The sequence below is a fragment of the Bactrocera neohumeralis genome, chromosome 5 (assembly GCF_024586455.1).
Source record: "Bactrocera neohumeralis isolate Rockhampton chromosome 5, APGP_CSIRO_Bneo_wtdbg2-racon-allhic-juicebox.fasta_v2, whole genome shotgun sequence".
Taxonomy (NCBI): Eukaryota; Metazoa; Arthropoda; class Insecta; order Diptera; family Tephritidae; genus Bactrocera; species Bactrocera neohumeralis.
Window position 1 is genome coordinate 14,659,553 of NC_065922.1, and position 19,514 is coordinate 14,679,066.

The 19,514-nt window shown below is 32.6% G+C and overlaps 1 protein-coding gene across 6 annotated transcripts in view; it reads left to right on the forward strand.

Moving 5' to 3' along the window:
- The window catches only part of LOC126760605 (uncharacterized), a 203,234-nt gene continuing 183,720 nt past the window's right edge, over positions 1–19,514 (forward strand). The window contains exons 1-3 of one of the 6 annotated variants that reach the window (XM_050476366.1): positions 1–51; positions 5,586–6,545; positions 10,455–10,892. The gene's annotated coding sequence lies outside the window, so the exon portion shown is untranslated. Of the gene's footprint in view, positions 52–2,912; positions 3,437–5,445; positions 6,546–10,454; positions 10,893–19,514 lie in introns of those variants that run through there. The other 5 variants (XM_050476365.1, XM_050476367.1, XM_050476363.1 and 2 more) reach the window with 5 other exon arrangements.

A 19,514-nucleotide genomic window follows, 5' to 3' on the forward strand; every position in this document is an offset into this window, starting at 1 on the left:
TCTTCAAGCAGTGCACACACGCGACAGTGTGACAGACGGAACGACCGAGTGGTGAGTCTTCTTGCTGGGGGGTGCTGCATTGAAAACAAGCAGAAAAAGTAACAGAAGAAGAAGAGTCAAGAAAACTTTGCTCGAAGCACAAAGAAGTTGTGACAATGGAAAATAAATGCAAATATACATTCAATAAAATTGCCACGGACAGACAGGCGGACAGCTAGACAGTGTTGCAATCGAAGCGCCGTTGTGACAGTTCGTGCGACGGTTTGTGCAGCCCTTAAATTGCAGGCGCAAAGTGTGCGCTTGCGAGGGAGTTTGATGTTTGTGAGCAACCCTCTGTCGGTGTGCTGTCTACGAGGGGGAACGGTGACGACACACACAAACACACGGGATTACATGTGTGTGTAAAGGGAAAGCAAAAAAAACGTGTGTTTGTTGTTTTTGTTGTGCCAGTGTTGACATTGGATATTGAATATTGAACGGAAATATGTCAAAATACTCAGTTGTATTTCCAGCGCTGTGCGCTTTGGCCAACCGACAGACAGACAATCAACCAGCCCGATAGTTAGTTAGTGAGTGAGTGAGCGAGTTTCCTGACGTCGCATACGGAAGTTCAATAGCAAAAGTGTAAAAAATTCATCAATAAAATGTAAAAAAAAAGTTTTTTACCAACAAAAGCGCGTGTTAAAAAGTATATTTTGCTTTTACGCTGCAGTTTTTTTGTTGTTGTGCTTTGTGCGCTCGTACGTCCTGCATCACACGAACGGTGTTTTGCTGGTGAAAATGTTGAGCAAATAATTTGCATTTGACTCGCTTGACATTGAAGCGCCGTTATGGCTGACATATTGCCGTAACGGTGTAGTGTTCTTATTATTGTGTACGCGGCTGTCGATTTTTGTAAAAGTTTAAAATTAAAAAAAAAAATTAGTGTGGCAATCGTTTAAGCTTCATATGTTTGTGATTTTTTCGGCAATTTAAAAATTTTGCACTCTTCGTTCTTCTTCGAATTAGTCATGGCATTAGCAAAAAGTTGGTTCCGTAGCGCAACATGTCATTTCCATATCACGAAATGTCAAAGGCATACTTTTCATGGAAATTTTCTAATGAGCCAAGCTTTTACGCTACTCTCTTGTACAGTGTTGCCAGATTTTTGTTTATTATTATTTACTTAACTGTTTATTGATGATGAAAGTATAGATGTTGTTGTTGTTGGTGTAACAATAAACAGTTTTTCAGTAAAAAAAGGCTAAAAGTCGTAGCTTTCCGGTTACTTAAAGTCCACCCTAGTGCAAATCAAAGAGCACAGCGGCTTCAGTGTTCTAGTGCTATGTATTTTAGATTGAAGAAAGCTCTGTAGATTGGCTTTTCATGCGATAAACATCAATTCTCATGAGATCCCACTAATATATCTTAACTGTGTGGGCCTTAGATCACCAAGTCCCAAATTATTTTTTGGCATTATGGAAGCTTAAAATTTTTTTCCGAATTATAGAAGCTTTGAAGACTGACTTCAACCCCGGTGGTCAAGCTTCATCACAAGTTCCATAGTTATATAATCTATGACAACTCAAGTCACACATTGATTATTATCGAAGGCCTTGGTGACCTAATAGGGTGATCCTAAACTTATAAGTTCCGAGATTTTACAGCAATAAGCGTGGTCCAATTCTCTTTTTGGCAACTACTGATACATATTATCTGTTTCATATTCTGATTATTCTCTAAAAAAAATTTGGTTTAATTTGTCCGACAGAAATTCGGGTTGACTGAGTTATGGTAGATGGGAAAAGATCTTTTCAGTATCTAAAGGTTCAGTCGACACCATTCACTCTTAAAAGATTATTATCGAAGGCTCAGGGGTCATATTGATTACTATCGAAGACCTTGGTGACTTATTAGGGCGAACCTCAATTTATAAAGTCCAAGATTTTACAGCAATAAGTGAGGTCCAACTCACTTTCTGACAACTACTGCTACATATTATCTTTCACATAATCTGGTTTTTCTTTAAAAAAAAATTTGTGTAATTTGTCCGACAGAGAGTCGAGTTGACAGAGTTGTTGTGTAGTCGGGAAAGGATATTTTCAGTACCTTAAGGCTCGGTCGTCCCCATTCACACTTAAAGTGTCTTCTTTCTTGAAGTAACTGCTACACTAAGGTTTCTTTTTTATAAATTCCAATTCTTTGCCTTGTCCAATGTTCTCCTGATGAGCCTTTGGACTTCGTTTTGTTCAAAGTTCCATTGAAATCTCAAATTGGCAGCTAATACCATTGTTTTTGTTGTTGTAACGGATGCAAATATTTCTGAAGTAATTCCGTGGAGTGATGCCGAGTTGACAGTTCCTGGCTGGATAAAAATCCGTATCCGTTCCGGTTATTTAGACCCGACTGTCATGGGAACGGCTCCACTATCCTGCACGAGGCTTGCTGTAGTGAAGGTGTTCCTCCAAAAATATGCCAAAAAAGTTATGGATCTATTTGAAGCGGGTTCTACTTTGAGTTTTCTTCTTTTTTATTGGCGTAGACAGCGCTTACGCGGTTATAGACGACTTTGAGTTTTCAGTACTCCTAAAAAAATAACGGAAATTGTCGATTAAAACTACTTGTAGTATGAAATCGGACATTATGAGAATTATTAGAAGATTTTTATACTACGTGAAGTAAGCTGAAACTATCTTACTTTTTCTTTTAAAAATCTGCTTGCAACATCTTCTAGATTGAGCCCTGAATATAAAACGATCTTAAGAAAGATCATTAGCTTCTCACTTCTTCGTAAAATAGATCGCTTGAAAATATACAAAACTTTTTTATAATCAGCTCTGCTTCTTTTCCTTACTAGCAACAAAATCTAAACTCACTCAATTATCTGACCAACGCGAATGCTTGATTTCTCTTTTCTTTCATTCATTGAGTCAATCAAAAATCTGTAGAAATAACTTTCTGGCAGCACCGTTCACAGCACTGAGCTTTTACGCACCCACCACCACGTGTACGCCCGCACACAGGTTCCATACTCTCTCTCTCTCTCCAACTCTCGCCACTTTACCACTCGCCAGCTCAGCACGTTTTTCCCATGAACACACTCACTCTTACTTTCTCTCTCGCATATTCAGCGCAATTGTCACACGCATTTCACTTGCACTCGCATATCCTGACAGCAATGCATTTGCTATTGAATTTTTTAGTCCTTCAGTGAACTCGGAGCAGAAAAGTGTTTCAAGGCGGTGGAAAACGCGACAAATCTCCAAGCCACTACTGCTAATTAGACAAAGGAGTTGATATAATAAGTGGAAGAAAATTTCAATACAAGTGAGCGCAATAACAAAAACAATGCGTATTTAATTATTAACGGTATTTCCTGATCGAAAACTTTCGTGCTTCTGAATAAAAATGAAAAAAATATAAAAAATAATTTTAGGCGCTCGATGCAGACTTCGAGGTAGTGAACCGTAAAACGCAATGCAATAATATAAGAGATAAAGAGGAAGAGAAAAAAAATACGATTTAGTCATAAGCTATTTGACGTGTTGTGTTGTGTGCGTTGCTTCGTGGTTTTTGTAGTACGAAGAAAAAAGTCCCTTCGGCTGTGCGCGCAGCGTGCCATTGTTGGTGCTTTCGTTGCCGTTGCTGTGGCGCTGGCCCGTGTGCGTACGCGCTGTTTGTTTGTATAAATGTATGTGTGTGTGTGTGTGTTTATTTTGCTGTGACGCGTTTTGGCGTTTTTTTTTCTTGGATTTGATTTCAATTATTTTTTAAATTATTATAAGTTTTAATTTATAATTTTTTTATTTAAAGAATAAAATTAATAAAAAAAAAATTAATTAAAATTTGTAAAATCAAAACTTTTTAAATTTTTATTGTAAATTTTTTTTTTAATTTTTAATTGTAAAGAATTAAAAATTTTGCGAAAAAATAAATTATAAAAAAATTAAAATTAAAAAAATCAAAAAAGGTACAAATTTTAATTTAATTATTTATTTTTTTATTATAATTAATTTCGTATGCTTTTATATTATTTTCGCTTTTTTTAATTTATTAACTATTCTGTTTTTAATTAATTAATTTTTATTATTTTTACAATTAAAAATCAAAACAAAAAATAAAAATGGTACAATTTTCTTAAAAATTAACTAATTAAAAGAAATTAATAATTCATAAATTAAAAAAAGTTGTTTCATTTTTTTTTTTTTTTGTTTTAATTTTAATTTGTAAAAATAATAAAAAATAATTAATTAGAAAAAAAATAATAATTCATAGAGTAAAAAAATTTAAAAAAATTGAAAAATATAAAAATAAATTAAATTGTAATTTTTCCCATTGTTTTTAATTTTAATTGCAAAAAAAAAGTTAAACGTAAGAAAAAATTTTAAAGAGATACGGTTTAATTTTTTTTTGTTAAAATTGTAGCTTTTTTATTTCATTTTTTTTTTTAATTTATAACTGTAAATAATTAATGTAATTAAAACTAAAAAAGTTAGAAAAAATTGAAATAATTTACAATTTATTTTTTTTTATTTTAAATTAGAAAAAAATTAGTTTCAAAAAAATTAAAATTGAAAAAATTACAAATTAAAACAAAAAAATAAAATAAAATAAAAATAAGAATTACAAATTAAAATAAAAAAAATTACAAATTTTAATTTTTTGAAAAAGTTTACAAATTTTAATTTGTACTTGCAAATTTTATTTTTTTATTTATGAGGAAAAGAGTAATTGTAAAAATAATGAAATTAAAAATATTTAAAAAAGTACAAATTTAAATTTAAAATTATTATTATTTTTGTTTATAATTGTAAATAATTAATGTAATTAAAATTAAAAGAAGTGCGAAAAAATTTAAAAAAGGTACAATTTAATTTTTTTATTTTAAATTAGAAAAAAAATTAGTGGTAAGAAAAATTAAAATTAAAAAAGTTAATAGAAAAAATTAAAAAAAAATTTATAATAAAAAAAAATAAATTAAAAAATCTATAAATTTGATTTTTTTTTAATATTTTTAATTAATTTAATTAATATTTTAAAATATAATTTTTTTAATAAGTTTTTTAAGTGTTATGTTTTTTTTTACTTTTGTGAGTTTTTTAATAATTTCTTTAATTAAAAAAAATCGTCGCTTTAATTATTTTTTCACCTCTTTCGCTTTTTCCCCGCCTTCAGTGAGTTTTCGCTCGTGCAACAACACCAATAACGGTATGTGTTCGCTTTAGTGCCTCGCGTGTGCAACTGACAGCCAGTTTGTTATTGTTGTTGCATAATTTTAGTGATTTTTCGGTGGTTTTACGCTGAAATTGGTGTTTTTATAGGTTAAAAATAAATTGCGTAACTTTTATTTGTTCTCTTTTGGTTTCAATTCTTTCCAAGATTTTTGCTTGTTATGATTTTTTAGGGTTTAATTTTCGTTAATCTAAAAATTAATTTTATTTTTAATATTTTCTGTCACATTTTTTTTCGCAATTTGTTACCAACGAACGCTATGCCATCCAAAGCCGAAATATTTTTTTCATATTATTGTTGCTTTTGCTTTGGCTGATGACGTCGTCGCTTTAAAATTGTCTTGTTTTTGTTTTCTCACTGCGTGAATATTTCAGTTTTTGCTGTTTTTGTGTCACATTTCACCCTGAATGTCGTCATCTAGTCGCCGCCAAGCGCAATAAACTGGCAATACAACAATAAAAAAGCTGTAGGAAACACTGTGCTTATGCAAAGACACACTAACAAGCGCGCAGTAATATCGATTAACTAATAAAAACGCCAACAAATAATGAAAAATAATAAAAAGATTAATTTTGTGTGCTATAATGAAATCTGCAAAAAAAAAATAATGAAAAACTTGAACAAATAACAAAAATTGCTTTTAATAAACAATAATTACAATAATAACAAAAACTAATAGCAAGCAAAAGTGCATAAAAAGCTAACGGAACTCCGCAATCAATCACAGGCGCGCCTGGAAGTGCACTACACGCGCAACCGGAAGTGATATTAACGTCAATGTGTGGCTATGTGTGTGTGCACGCACTCAGCTGAAGCGCTAATATATGCACAGCTGAAGGTGTGTGTGTAAATTCTTGCTAATATGTGTTAATGCGTGCATAAAGTGATCCTTGCACGTACAGACACACATACTTATAAACGCGCAGCACCAACTGCTCAACTGCTAAATTCGTCCGCAAGTCCGCCAGCGTAGTTAGTTGCGAAGTCGAACAGAAAAATATAAGGAAAAACCAAAAAAGTTAATAAATAAAAAAAAAAAAAAAATAACAAAAAGAAGTCGAAAAAAAATCGAAAAAAAATTCTAAAACGTATTCAAAAAAAAACTCCACAGCACCGCATTTATTCATTTCGTGCTTTGGTGCTTTTACGTTGCCGCAACTGTTTCCGCTTCCGTTACTGCACAATCCAAGCACGCACCTACTGCTCGTAGTCTACATATATACGTAGTATTAGTGCACACATACATACATGCGTTTCGTATGCCACGCTTTGAACTTGTCTAACTGTTAATGCACGGCAAACACGCAAAATGTGTCAAATCAATCAATTAAAATGTGAGCGCCAACAACAAATACTTAATCATACTTGCATATAAATATAATTGCATACAACTACAACTTTCATTACTACTACAACAACAACTACTACTAAATAATAGTATTCGTTAGCGTTACAACTCGTATGATTCCCTAGTCGTTCGTTCGTTCGCTCGTTCGTTGTTTTCATAAAGTGTTTTGCCTTTCCTTTGCTATGTCCTTTTAATCCTACATATAATTAACCTTTGTATTACAACAACAATAAAAAAACAAAATTACCTCTCACTTACCTAACACAAACGCCTTTGCGTATATGAAAAACTGAAAAAAATTTAACAAAAACGTAATCAGAAAAATATCAAGGAAAAAAGAAGAAAAAAAAAATCTAAGCGAAAGTCACTTCCTTTCGTACTTCTCTTTCTCACAATCATTCTCACATAGTTTTTCATTACATTTGCTTAATGCACAGCTTGAAATGGAGTTTATACTTATGTACTTACATACAGACATACACATTCAGTGTTGTTGCGAGTTAAATTACTATTAAATACCAGGGATTACTTTTCTTTCACCACTCAAAATCGGCTTAATACTGATTATTGTATATAATTACTTCTATAATTAAGTTCTGATGTACATTTATGCGCTGTCAAAGAGCTATTGATTCCAAAAACCGTGCTTAGAAATCTTATCCACTTATACAGTTATACTAGCTGATCAAATTTGACCAGGATTGTCAAAAAAATAAAACTATATTTTCACCTATATTAAGACAAATTTTTGTTATCACCTTTAGAAAAGACCCAATACCCATTGAAATCCAAGTTTCCATATACTGGTTATAAGCCTCGGCTGGGATTTCGCGTTTTTGGTTTCGGCTCATCTTTGGAGCGCCATTCGTTAGATTGTTTGACAGTTTCGACGTCGTATTTATAAACCCACGTCTCCGCACCAGTAATGATGGATTTGATTAATGTAGGCTGCGCCGCTACGTTATCAAGTATTTCTTTTGCGACCTTTACTCTCTTTCCACGTTAGAGCATCCAATTATTGAGGTTAAGTATTGCATGAAATTCTCTATAAATCCAAACGACGGGGAAACAACGAAATTCACAAGTTTAAGCTAGATTAAGTTACTCACGCTAGATTCCACTCTGCGTTGGAAGCAGCATATTGATCTGACCATACAGCTACGAAAGCATTTATGGAGCACATGTCCGCGGCGGACATGCTCCAAATGACAACAGAGGGTTAGGGAGAGGTAAGGTAATCTCTTCCCAACGCATGAAGGACCTAAAAGGCTAAATACCAGTGGCTTTTCTCCCTAGGGATAGCATTACCAAAAAGGTTAACTTCACTAAGAAGTTAAAGGTTACCCTCAGCAGTAAGACTACTACTTAGATCGAAGGCTCGAAAACGTCGAAGGGTAGTTTACCGAGCATATTCCAAGCAGAGGTCTTTGCTACGGATTATACGGATACTCTTATAAGTTCGTGTGTAGAGCTAAACCTCCAACGCAACTATCGCAATGAACGTATAGATATACTAAGCGTTAGTCAAGCGCGACTCAAAGCGATTTTTGCGTACGAGATCAAATTGTTTCTGGTGTAGGAGTGTATAGAACGAGTGAATAGTCTATCAGAACGTAACCTAGTGTACCTTATTTGGGTGTCAGGTCACAAAGGTAGACCCGGGAATGAACTGGCTGATGAGCTTGCCCGCTCGCACTATCCACCAACATAGTAGGACCGGAACCTTTCATTGCGGTTGCGGATGATGAATCAGTGGGTAGGGAGAAGCATTGGCAACTTCTACACTGGCTTGTTGTAAGCTTATTTAACATGAGCCTAGCTTCTTGTGCACATCAGCCGGTTGTGCACAGTGTAAAGGCTCTAGGATCCATGTTTCCAAATAGGGATCTCATCGCCTCAATAGAAATCTAAAAGTATTAGATCTGAGTTTTTTTGTCTTGATCTGGCAAAGCGGGACACTCGAAGAGGTAGTTTTTCTTTGAAACAGCAGATGCAACTGGCATCCGGTAAGGTGTGCAATCACAAATCCCGATCGAACCGTATTCGGTTAGAACTCCTACAATCATTGAAAGATGAACTTTGCTGAGAGCGAAGAGTTTCCTAAATCTATTCTGATTTACCAGAAGTGCCATAAGGACTGATCGTCACTTGCAGAGCTGGCCTGAGAACCATCAAAACAGTAGCTATATTTTGTCTCTTTTGTTTCTGAGCTAAATTCACTATAGATTTTGACCGAGTCCACAAATGTACTCCAGTAATATATTCGTTTCACAAGTCAGAACTGAGTTCCACCTTACTTTATTGAGCGAAAAAGGAAGCATCTTACTACCTTGGTGCTGATCCTATAGCCTGTACAGTTATTTTTCCATTCGAATGGCATATTTTATAACAGTAAGAATTTGGGTTATCCATTTTACCACCTTACCTGACCATCTTACAGGTGTTCTTATTACATATCCGTCGACACAACAGTTATCTTACAAATCTTTTACAGACTTTTTCGTGAGTATCCTAAGAGTCAACTGATCAAGTATTTTCAACCAACGGTTTCTTTAATTACCTCTTTCGTAACTTTGAATGTTTTGCCCATCGGAGAGACGTCCAAATACCTTAAATTAAATCAAAAAGACAAAAAGTCTTGCTGCCAGAACTTTCGCTCGTTTTCCCGAAATAGACAAGGATTTATGATATCTTTTGTAGAATTTTTGAACTTTGCAGGCTTTTCGAAATCTAAAATCAAATTAAACTCCAAACAAAAACTTTATCACATGATCAACTCTCTTGATCACATCTCACTTAATCCCTTACCAGAATGTCATTTCATAAACTTCTGCTGGAAGAAATCGTAACTGTCTCTATCTATATGATCTCAGGAAATAAGGTATGATTCTTAGCCGAACATAACCAAACAAAAATATATTTTTCGACATTTTTTGGAATCAACTGCGAAATAGAAGCTGGCTGAAAATATTTTGTATAATGTATAGGGATATAATGAAATTAATATTTTTTAAATAAAATTTGATGAACATTGTTTTTTAGTATTTTTTTCAGAGTTAAATTTTATAATTTTTATGGTTTTTATAAATAAATTTTTATTTTTTTTTTAAATTTGGTTTTTTTTCAAAATAATTTTTTTTTTTTTTTTTTTTTTTTTTTTTCAAAATTAAATTTTGTAATTTTTATTGTTTTCTTTCATATTTTTTTTTATTCATTTTTTTAAGGTTTTTTTTTACTTTTTATTAAAAAAAAATTAAAGTATGTGAAATATATATATAATATTATATACATTATATACTATATAAAATATTTGTTTCGTAAGAATTACAAAAAAAATTACATAAGAAAAATAAATTCACTCTTCTCCCTCCTCTTACCAAAAAATTTTACACCTACATACTTCTCCTCTAATTCTACCGCTCTTCTGCATGCTTTGATATTAAGTTAGTTTGTTTAATTTAGCGTTGAAATATATAGGTTAGGTTAGGTTAGAACTGAACTCCATCTGGTATCGCAAAGGACCAAAACTGGTCTATGCGTGGCTCATTGGCCTACCAGACTAACCTAACCTAACTTTCAAACCTATAGATCGCCATAGAAAATATACAAAAAGAGTTGAAAAGACATTTTAAAAACATAAAAAATTATTAACAAAAACTATGTAAAAAAAATGTGTAAAATAATAAAAAAATTATATAAAATAGCTAAAACATCAACTGGGTTCGTTCGTTCTCTCTCTCTCTCTCACTCATACTCAACTATGTACACTACTCTCGTTAAAAAAAGATAAAAAAAAATATTTTTCATAAAATTCTGTTTCTTTGTTTGTTACTATTTATGCATCAGCAAGGTCCTCATACTAAGTAGCGTTAACTCTGTTCCTGTTCTTTTCCAGTTGTTTGTTCTTTCCCGTGATTGGTTTGACGATGTAGTTGCGTTTCTTAACAATATATTTGTTGGTTATTTGACAATGCAAAAACAGTAAAACAAACAACAGTTAACTCAATAATTACTCCTTCGTGATGTTAGTTGAATTGCCTGTACAAGTTTGATAACAAAAAAAAATTAATTAAAAAAACATACATACATACATACGTTGTTCGTTCGTTCGTTTACACTACTGACAACTCCTGAATCCTTCTATATCTACTACCACTCGTTCTTAAACTTCTGCATACTCGTTTAACTAAATACTCGTACTTAAAACAACAAAAAAAATATTCAAAACTAAAAATTAATAAATAAATCGTCTGCTTTGTATCTTCCTCCACACAAAAACGACGCTTACGCCGATCGCATCATACTCGACCGATTCGTGATTCGTGATTTAAAGGTGAGTGATTTCAAATATTGGATTTTTAAAATATTAAAAAAAAAGATAAATATATGTATATACACTAATATATACATATATTATAACATATTTTTCAAGATTTCTATATAAAATATTGTGTTTAAGAATCTTTAAAAATCTTATAAATATTTAAGTTCGCTAACATATATGAAAAAAGCAAAGAAGATGAATATTTAGAAAAAAATTGAACTTCCATTTTTTTTTATTAAAGAAATATTTTACTTCTAAGAGTCAAGAGTGTTTAAGATATATCGATTAATCACTGATGAAAACTAAAATTAGGTTAGTTTAAGCTGAAACAACAAAATCTCTCTCTCCCTCTCCTGGGACTTGATTCTCTTCCTCTCTATTTCTCTCCCTTGAGCCTTGTTTATCTCTCTCTCTTTCTTTTTCTCTCTCCCTTTCCTTCTCTCTCTATCTTCATAATGAAGAATCTGTCTTTTTTTGATCTTACATCTTTCCAAAAAAAATAGTTCTTTAAAGGCGTTCTCAAGGAGAAACTTCTTCTTGATCAAAATTGCTAACAAAATAAACCCTAGAACAACAAAATCTCTCTCTTCCTCTACTGGGACTTGATTCTTTCCCTCTCTATTTCTCGCTCTTATGCCTTGTTTATCTCTCTCTCTTTTTCTTTCTCTTTCTCGAAAATAAAGAATGTATCTTTTTTTTATCTTACATCTTTATGAAAAAAAAGTTCTTTGAAAGCGTTCTCAGGGAGTAGCTTCTTCTTGATCAATATTGTCATCGAAATAAACCTTAGAACAACAAAATCTCTCTCTACATCTCCTGGGACTTAATTCTCTCCCTCTCTATTTCTCGCTCTTGTGCCTTGTTTATCTCTCTCTCCCTCTTTTCATATCTTGATAATAAAGAGTATGTGCTTTTTGTTCTTAAAGCGTTCTCAGGGAGGAGCTTCTTCTTGTTCAAAATTGCTAACAAAAGAAACCCTGGAGCAACAAAATTTCTCTCTCCCTCTCCTGGGATTTGATTTTCTAACTCTCACATCGTCCTTCTCATCCGTCGGGGCGTGGTCGCAAATCACCGATATGTTGAAGAACTTCGCTTTGATGCGGATTGTGGCTAGACGTTCATCCACCGGGGTGAATGTCAGGACGCGGCGACGGAGTCTCTCCTGTCACGAATTTGCGTTCCTTTATATAGTCACCGTAGTAAATGCCACAAGGACCTACTGTTCTCAATACTTGTCCCGTCCATCGCACTTCTTGGACAGCGGTGATGTCAGCTTTTATTTTCACGAAGACATCAACCAGCTGGGCAGCGGCACCTTCCCAATTAAGTGACCAGATATTAGGGGCATGCCCTTAAACCATGATCCTTAATGAGTTTGCAGTGGTCGTCATTAAAAGGTAGATCTCTCATCTGAGGCTGTTGTTTCCTTTTCATTGGGAGCGTTTTTTACGTGGCGGGTCTCAAACCCAGCGCACAACCTTGGAGATGGATGTTTCGCCTTCTCACTTTACCACGCCTCCAAACAGATTTTTTTTGGCTACCGAATGGAAACTTGGTCTAAGACCGGAAGTCGTGAGCTGCTTGAGCCATATGTAAAAGAATCGTTTCTGGTAACCAAGTGAATGACGCTTAGAGAACTTTCCTCACTTGCGTGAACTTCTGCACATGACTCCATCCTCCTGGTCCTTTGAGCCAGATGGAACGTCTATCTGAACAGGTTATATGCAGTCCGATGATTCTCTTTAGGCCTATGATTATTCCTATAGACAATATTGATTCAATACGGTGTGTACCGAAGAAGAAGGCGATCCAGCAAACTAAATTTATCGATTAGCCTAACAGAGATATATTTGTAACCGTTCCACGACAGTCGGCTCCAAGTAATCGAAACGGAAGCGATTTTTTCCGGTCTAGCACTGCCAAATCGGCGGCATTCCACGAAATTACTTCAAGAATGTTTCTACCGCTACAATAACAACATAAATTTGTAATATCGAGTAAAATAACTGGTTTTTGGCAATCATTTCTCGCGATATTGAGTTCTACATACAAGATTCCATGCCTAAAAGGTTATAAGAGCCGCAATTTTCTTTGTCGTCCTCCCCACTTAATTGTAACTAAAAAGAAACCCTGCGATTTCTCTTAACAATGGAAGTGTTTAATCTTATCAAACAACATCAAAAGTAAACAAATAAATGTCTTCTACTGTCTTCTATATCATCCCAATCATAACTGTTATCTCCGCTTGCGGTTGCATATCGAAGCTTGTCCCTCAGGGTTTTACTAAGGGTCACAAAGCCTTTTCAGCCGAGCAACTGAACTTTAAACTACAATTTTGTACAACTTTAATTGCGTATATATGTATGCAAATATGTACAGTTATATATTTGTATATAGATCTCAAGCTGGTTGACTCACCTCAAGTGGGAAATCCTTTACGTAAACGCTGGAGAGGCGTCGAATTGTCGCAAAATGGTGTCTGCTTACAGGCGCTCGGAGAGTTTACACACAGCTACAGCGTTAAACACACACACATACACGAAATTTATGTACATATATATGTATGTATGCGTCTTCTGCTTGTGGGTAGCTCAGTTATTTATAGATTCTTGAACCAGCAACGGCCACTTGCACATACCACAATATATATACATATATTTTTAGTTCTAAGTACAAAGCATATGTACATATATGTATGTATGTGTAGTTCTATGTGTGTTTGTTAACTATATTTTATATGCCATAAGCATTAGTTTGCGATTGTCTTCGCCAGCTTAGATACGAGCGGGACCCTAGCAAATACCAGCGCACAGCCATTTCTGCAAATACACACACATGTACACAGTCGTACACACACATACACTCTCTTACACACACACACACATTCGCATATGTAGCTCAAAGACAATTTTATTTGCGCTGGTCCGCTGTTGATGTCAGACCAATGGAAATTTATTGCAAATTTGGTTTTATTTTTTTCCATTTTTTCCATTGCATACTTTTAAGCTGGCTCAGCAGCAGTCGGTGCGCTATTTTGTGCGCTCGAAGGCGTTCTAACTGTATGCTGCATGCAATAACAAATATTTTACATGCGAAATTATTACACTAATAAAATAGATTCATATGTAAATGTCAATTATTTCTAAAAATTTGGTTACTTCCCACATTTATTTCGGTTTGTTGGACTTTGTTGGAAATTTCTGCAATAATTTTTTGTTTCGAGTTATTGAGAATAACTTTATCATGACTTTGTGGAAATATTAAGTTTATTTTTGAATAACAAATACTGTCTTAAATATGGGTTACCTTTTAATATTGATATAATTTAACCAACAATCCAGTACCAGAAAGAAATGTTGCCTACATTTAGGATTGTAGCTAAGTTTTGCTTGCTTTAGCGAAGTCACGAACTTTATTTAGGGTTTAACAAAATTGGTAAACTTAATATTTAACCATCTAGTAAAAAAATTTAATATTTTTGGAAAATTTGAAACTTGAGAGAAAGGAAGAAAAAACTTCATTGGAACTTCGAAATTAGTATGGAAAATATACGAGTATGTACTTTCATATTACTTAAATATTTTAAGATTTTTCAACTGTATTTCTAAATTTGTTTAATGTTGTTTAATGTATATTTGATTAAAAAAAAATTGACGTGGGTGGCAACCCTTGTCACAATATCATACATATATGCGACAAAAATCTATCTGATATCTGTTCACTTCAATTAACGTATTGTAGTTACTACATATAATTGTACTATTGTTCTTATAAATTAAATATTAAAAAATGAAGGTGGCAACCCTTCTCAAAAACATTTTCAATATACATTTTTTTAGCTATATTTCTTTAGTTTGAAACATATTTTGCATTATTTTACCAAATTTATTAAATAATTTATTTTTAACAAGTGGCAACCCTCTCAAAATATCTTATATGCGAAAAAAATCTTTCTGTAACCTGTTTAGTTTAATTAACGTATTACACTATAAAATTTATTTTGTAAATTAAATATAAAAAAGGTGGCAACCATGCTCAAAAATTCTTTCAATTCAAACTTTCTTAGCTTTATTTTTTTAGTTTGTTACATATTTTGCAATACTTTATCAATTTTATTAAGGAATTTAATTTTAACAAGTGGCAATCCTCATAAAATAAAGTTTTAAACTATTCGTATTTTAATTATTTTATGTTTTCTTGATAGCAACACAAGATGTGTGTGTGCTTAAATGCACTTTTTGATAATTTTTTTATTTTATTTGTTTTGTAAAATTTTTAAACAACCCTATCAAAAACATATTCAATATACATTTTTTTAGCTATATTTCTTTAGTTGAAACATATTTTGCATAATTTTACCAAATTTATTTGATGCCCAATTTATTTTTTAATTTTTGATATGCGAAAAAAATTTTCGAACTGTTTAGTTTAATTAACGTATTACACTATAAAATTTATTTTAATTTTAAATATAAAATAGGTGGCAACCAGCTCAAAAATAAAATAGTTTTATTAATATTTTATTTTTATTAAAGAAAATTTTGAACAAGTGGCAACCCTCATAAAATATGATTTAAACTAGTTGAGAAATATCTTTAGTAAGATGCCCATATTGTAATAATTCTTATAATATAAATTTTTGATTGAAAAATTTTCGAACAGGTGGCAACCTCTAAAATTTATTTTATATTTTAAAGTTGAAAATATGAGGAGTAACAAAATATTAGCATTGATTAATTTTTTGACTAAAAAAATTTCGAACAGGTGGCAACTCCCAAAATTTATTTTATATTTTAAAGTTGAAAATATGAGGAGTAACGAAGAATTAGCATTGTTTAATTTTTTGACTAAAAAAAAATCGAAAAGGTGGCAACCTCCAAAATTGTTTTATGTTTTAAAGTTGAAAATATGAGGAGTAACGAAGAATTAGCACTTTAATCAAAATTATATATTACATATGTATGTATAAGGCTTCATTTAAAATATTTTAATCTGTGATAATTTTTGCCCTTCTAGCTGGTTCTTCCACATTCTGAATTCTAACTGACACCCGTAATTTCTAATATTATATATGTACATATGTATGTAGTATGTCTATTTTCATAATTTTCTGCATCAGTGGAAGTGGATTATACATTATTATTATTATTAAATTAAACGGCTGATATATATATATATGTATATACCTGACATACAAAAAATACTTCTCGAGCTTTTACTTCATAAGAATAAACACTATTGATCAATAGTTAGTTACAACCTTATATTATACACATATACATACATATACATACGTATGTACATATGTATGTATGTGCGTATTATTCGAAAGTGGTTTGAGAAATGCATTTAGTACAGTAAATTATATGCTTCCAAAGTTTTATTTATTATTTTCGCATTATCCACTAATTTGTTGTATGACCAATAGGGCTGTTCTGAAATGAAGAATAATTTTTTTTCAGATTTTGCTAAAAGTAATACTACTGAACTAGTTAAGTTCGTATTTAAATTCTGCTGCTGATTGAAAGCTTAAAATTCATATTTGAACTCGAAAATACAAGTTTTTTACTCTAGATATCCAAAATTGTTTATATTACAGCATATAAGAGTAATTTTTGTGTCCCGTGAAAAGTTCAATTTTCATTTTAGCCTTAAGCTTCCTCAAACATAACCCCTATTTATATGGTTTGAAGAAAAAAAATCGTGCCCTTCACCTGCTAAGAACCACCCTAATACGCATCATAAATATTTATTTACTCATTTATCTATATTTTTTTGTTTACCGTGTAGTGTAAGTGTAGCGAAGTCAATAATTATTTGTAATCACAAGCTCATCCCCAAAAGTCAACCTTCATTTTAGGGAACCTTTTTGTTCTGCATTTTTGCCTTATAATTTTCTATTATTATTATTTTTTTTTTTGGTTGTAACAAACCATTTCAATTTGGACAGATAATTGTATTAACATTCAATCAAGCTGAAATGTATGTAAGCAAGAAGTATTTATGATGACTCATTCAAGTTTTTGTATGTGTGTGAATTACATATGTTTGTACGTATGTATACATGTGTGTTCGAAGGCTGAACGGTAATTATTTTATTCTTTGTTTGACAGCAACAGAGTATGTGTGTGTGCTTAAATGCACTTTTTGGTAGAAAGCTTTTTTTTTAATTTCTTGTGTCAAATATTTATATAATATACATGTATGTATATGTGTATATTAGAGTGGACTAAAAAACAACGATTAGTTTTTTCGCTTTGAGCTCTGAAAAATAAATTCTTAGACATCACTACGAAACTGTCTTCAAGTATGACACTTCTATGAACTTCTATGGGAAGGTTCTCCGCCTTATAGTTTTCTTTTTGTTTCTTATCATCGGAAAGAAGATTTCTTATCTCGCTTCCAACTACTTGCAATATCTCGTTTCAAAGGTTTTGTAGGATCTTTTCGTTACAATTAAGAGCTAAAAACCGGAGGGACTTCCTTTGAGGTGCCTAAAAATCTATTTTTCGAAGTACAAAGCGACTCAAATAGTATTCCTTGTTGACAGTTTGACCAGTCGGAAGGAATTCGGAGTACACTACACCTCGATAATCGAAGAAAACTGTCAACATAACCTTGATTTTTACGTCTTTTGGCGTGGTTTTTTGGTTTCGACTCACCTTGCCACGATATTCGACTTATTGATCGTCTGTTTCCGGGTCGTAAGCATACATCCAAGGCTCATCGCCAGTAATAATCCTTTCATGACGTTGGAAAGTATTGTTTCACAGTTATCGCGTACATGTTTTTCGAAAAAAATTTAGGGATTTTGGAACCAAACGTGCTTTCACTTTTCTTAGGCCCAAACGATCTTTCAAAATGGTTTTCACTGATCCTTCCGATATTCCAACGATGCCAGTAAGATCTTTGACTGTTAATCGTCGACTCTCAAGCACCAATTCCTTTTTTATTGACGTGTTGATCATCAGCACTGTTCGAAGAAATCAAAGTCTTGCTCAGGCAATTGTTGCTGAAAACCGCAATTGTGCTTACAGCCGTATACAATTGTTCTCACTTAAGAGCTGGAGCCGTTGGACCCCCCTAAATGTCGTTAATTTGCTGATTTGCCTTGGAACAACTTGAAAACAATTACGATTATTTGAAGAAAATCATCTGCGATGAGGCTCATTTTGAGCTGAGTGGTGCGGTAAATAAGGAAAACTGTCGATTCTGGTGCCAAGAAAATCCACAAATTATTCGTGAACAACTAGTACATTCATCAATATTGACAGTTTGGTGGAGTCATCGGTCCGTACTGCTTTCGAAATGAAGCTGGCACCACCGTTACTCTCAAAGGAGTGCGATATAGAGCGATAATAACCAACTTTTTATGACGCAATTGGAAGAAGTTGATCTTGACAACAGCTGGTTCCAACAAGACGGGGCTACGTGCCCCATACACACGTGCAACAAGCGATTTATTGCGAAAAGTTTGGAGATTTGATTATTTCAAGAAATTGTGACATTGAATGGCCTCCAAGAAGTTGTGATTTAGCACCATTAGACTATTTTTGAGGGCTACTAGTGAGCATTTTTTAAAGAAATTGTGTCAATCTTATTGAAAACCCCTTTATAATAATATCCTTAGATAATAGACCTTTATATTGTTCATTTATATTTATAGTATAGTATAATTCTTTATCAACTTTGTATTTTGTTAAATCAGCAAGCAATTTGCTTCAAATGAATTATATATCACACAAAAACCCAGAGCATTTGTCGCAATAATCTATAATCAATATAATTACAGTACAAATTTGGAAGTTAAGGTGGTAACAAACGTACTGCAAATATGATTTAGGGTGATCCCACAAATTTATAAATAATACATTAGGTCAGGTCAAGTGCAGTCAAGAACAGAACAAAACTTTTCAGCCCTTTTCGTGATAGTGTGACAATTGGTTAAATCGGATAATAACCCCGCCCACTCCCCATATAACGGTTTTGTTAAAGACTACGAAAATTGCGTTAAATCAATAATTAAATGCGTCAGAATCATTAAATTTTACACGTGAGAGCAAAGGAAGAGGTTCTATTAGAGCTGTCATCAAAATTTGCCGATTGGCTCGCCAGCGCCCCGATTTAGATGAAAACCCATATCTCAGAACCTGCTCGATCGCATTCAACCAAATCGATAACATTATACTGGCGATCCTATGTTACATTGTGAAAATGTCCGTGACGAATAGTGCCTTTGAGGTGTGCCATCTTATGAACAAAAACTGTCCAAATCCAATCAAAATTGTTCAAGCTCTTAGGTACCGAATATGTGGACCACAGTATCAGTAATTGACTTTTGACAGAAAATATCGGTCAATGTGTAATTACCGATTAAATTGCAATTCGATTTCAAAGAGAATCCTTTCCTCATAATAATAATTCTGTGTGTTACAAATGGGTTGAATCGGGTCAATACTTCCCTTAGCCCTCATATATCTAATATAAAGATTTTCGAACTTTTTTATTGAAAATAATTAATTATATTATATTAATAATTGTTTCAAATAAATATTTTAAAATAATTAAAAAAATTTTATTTTAGCTAAAAAAATAATTAAATTAATTTTTATGAAACTAATATTTTTTTTT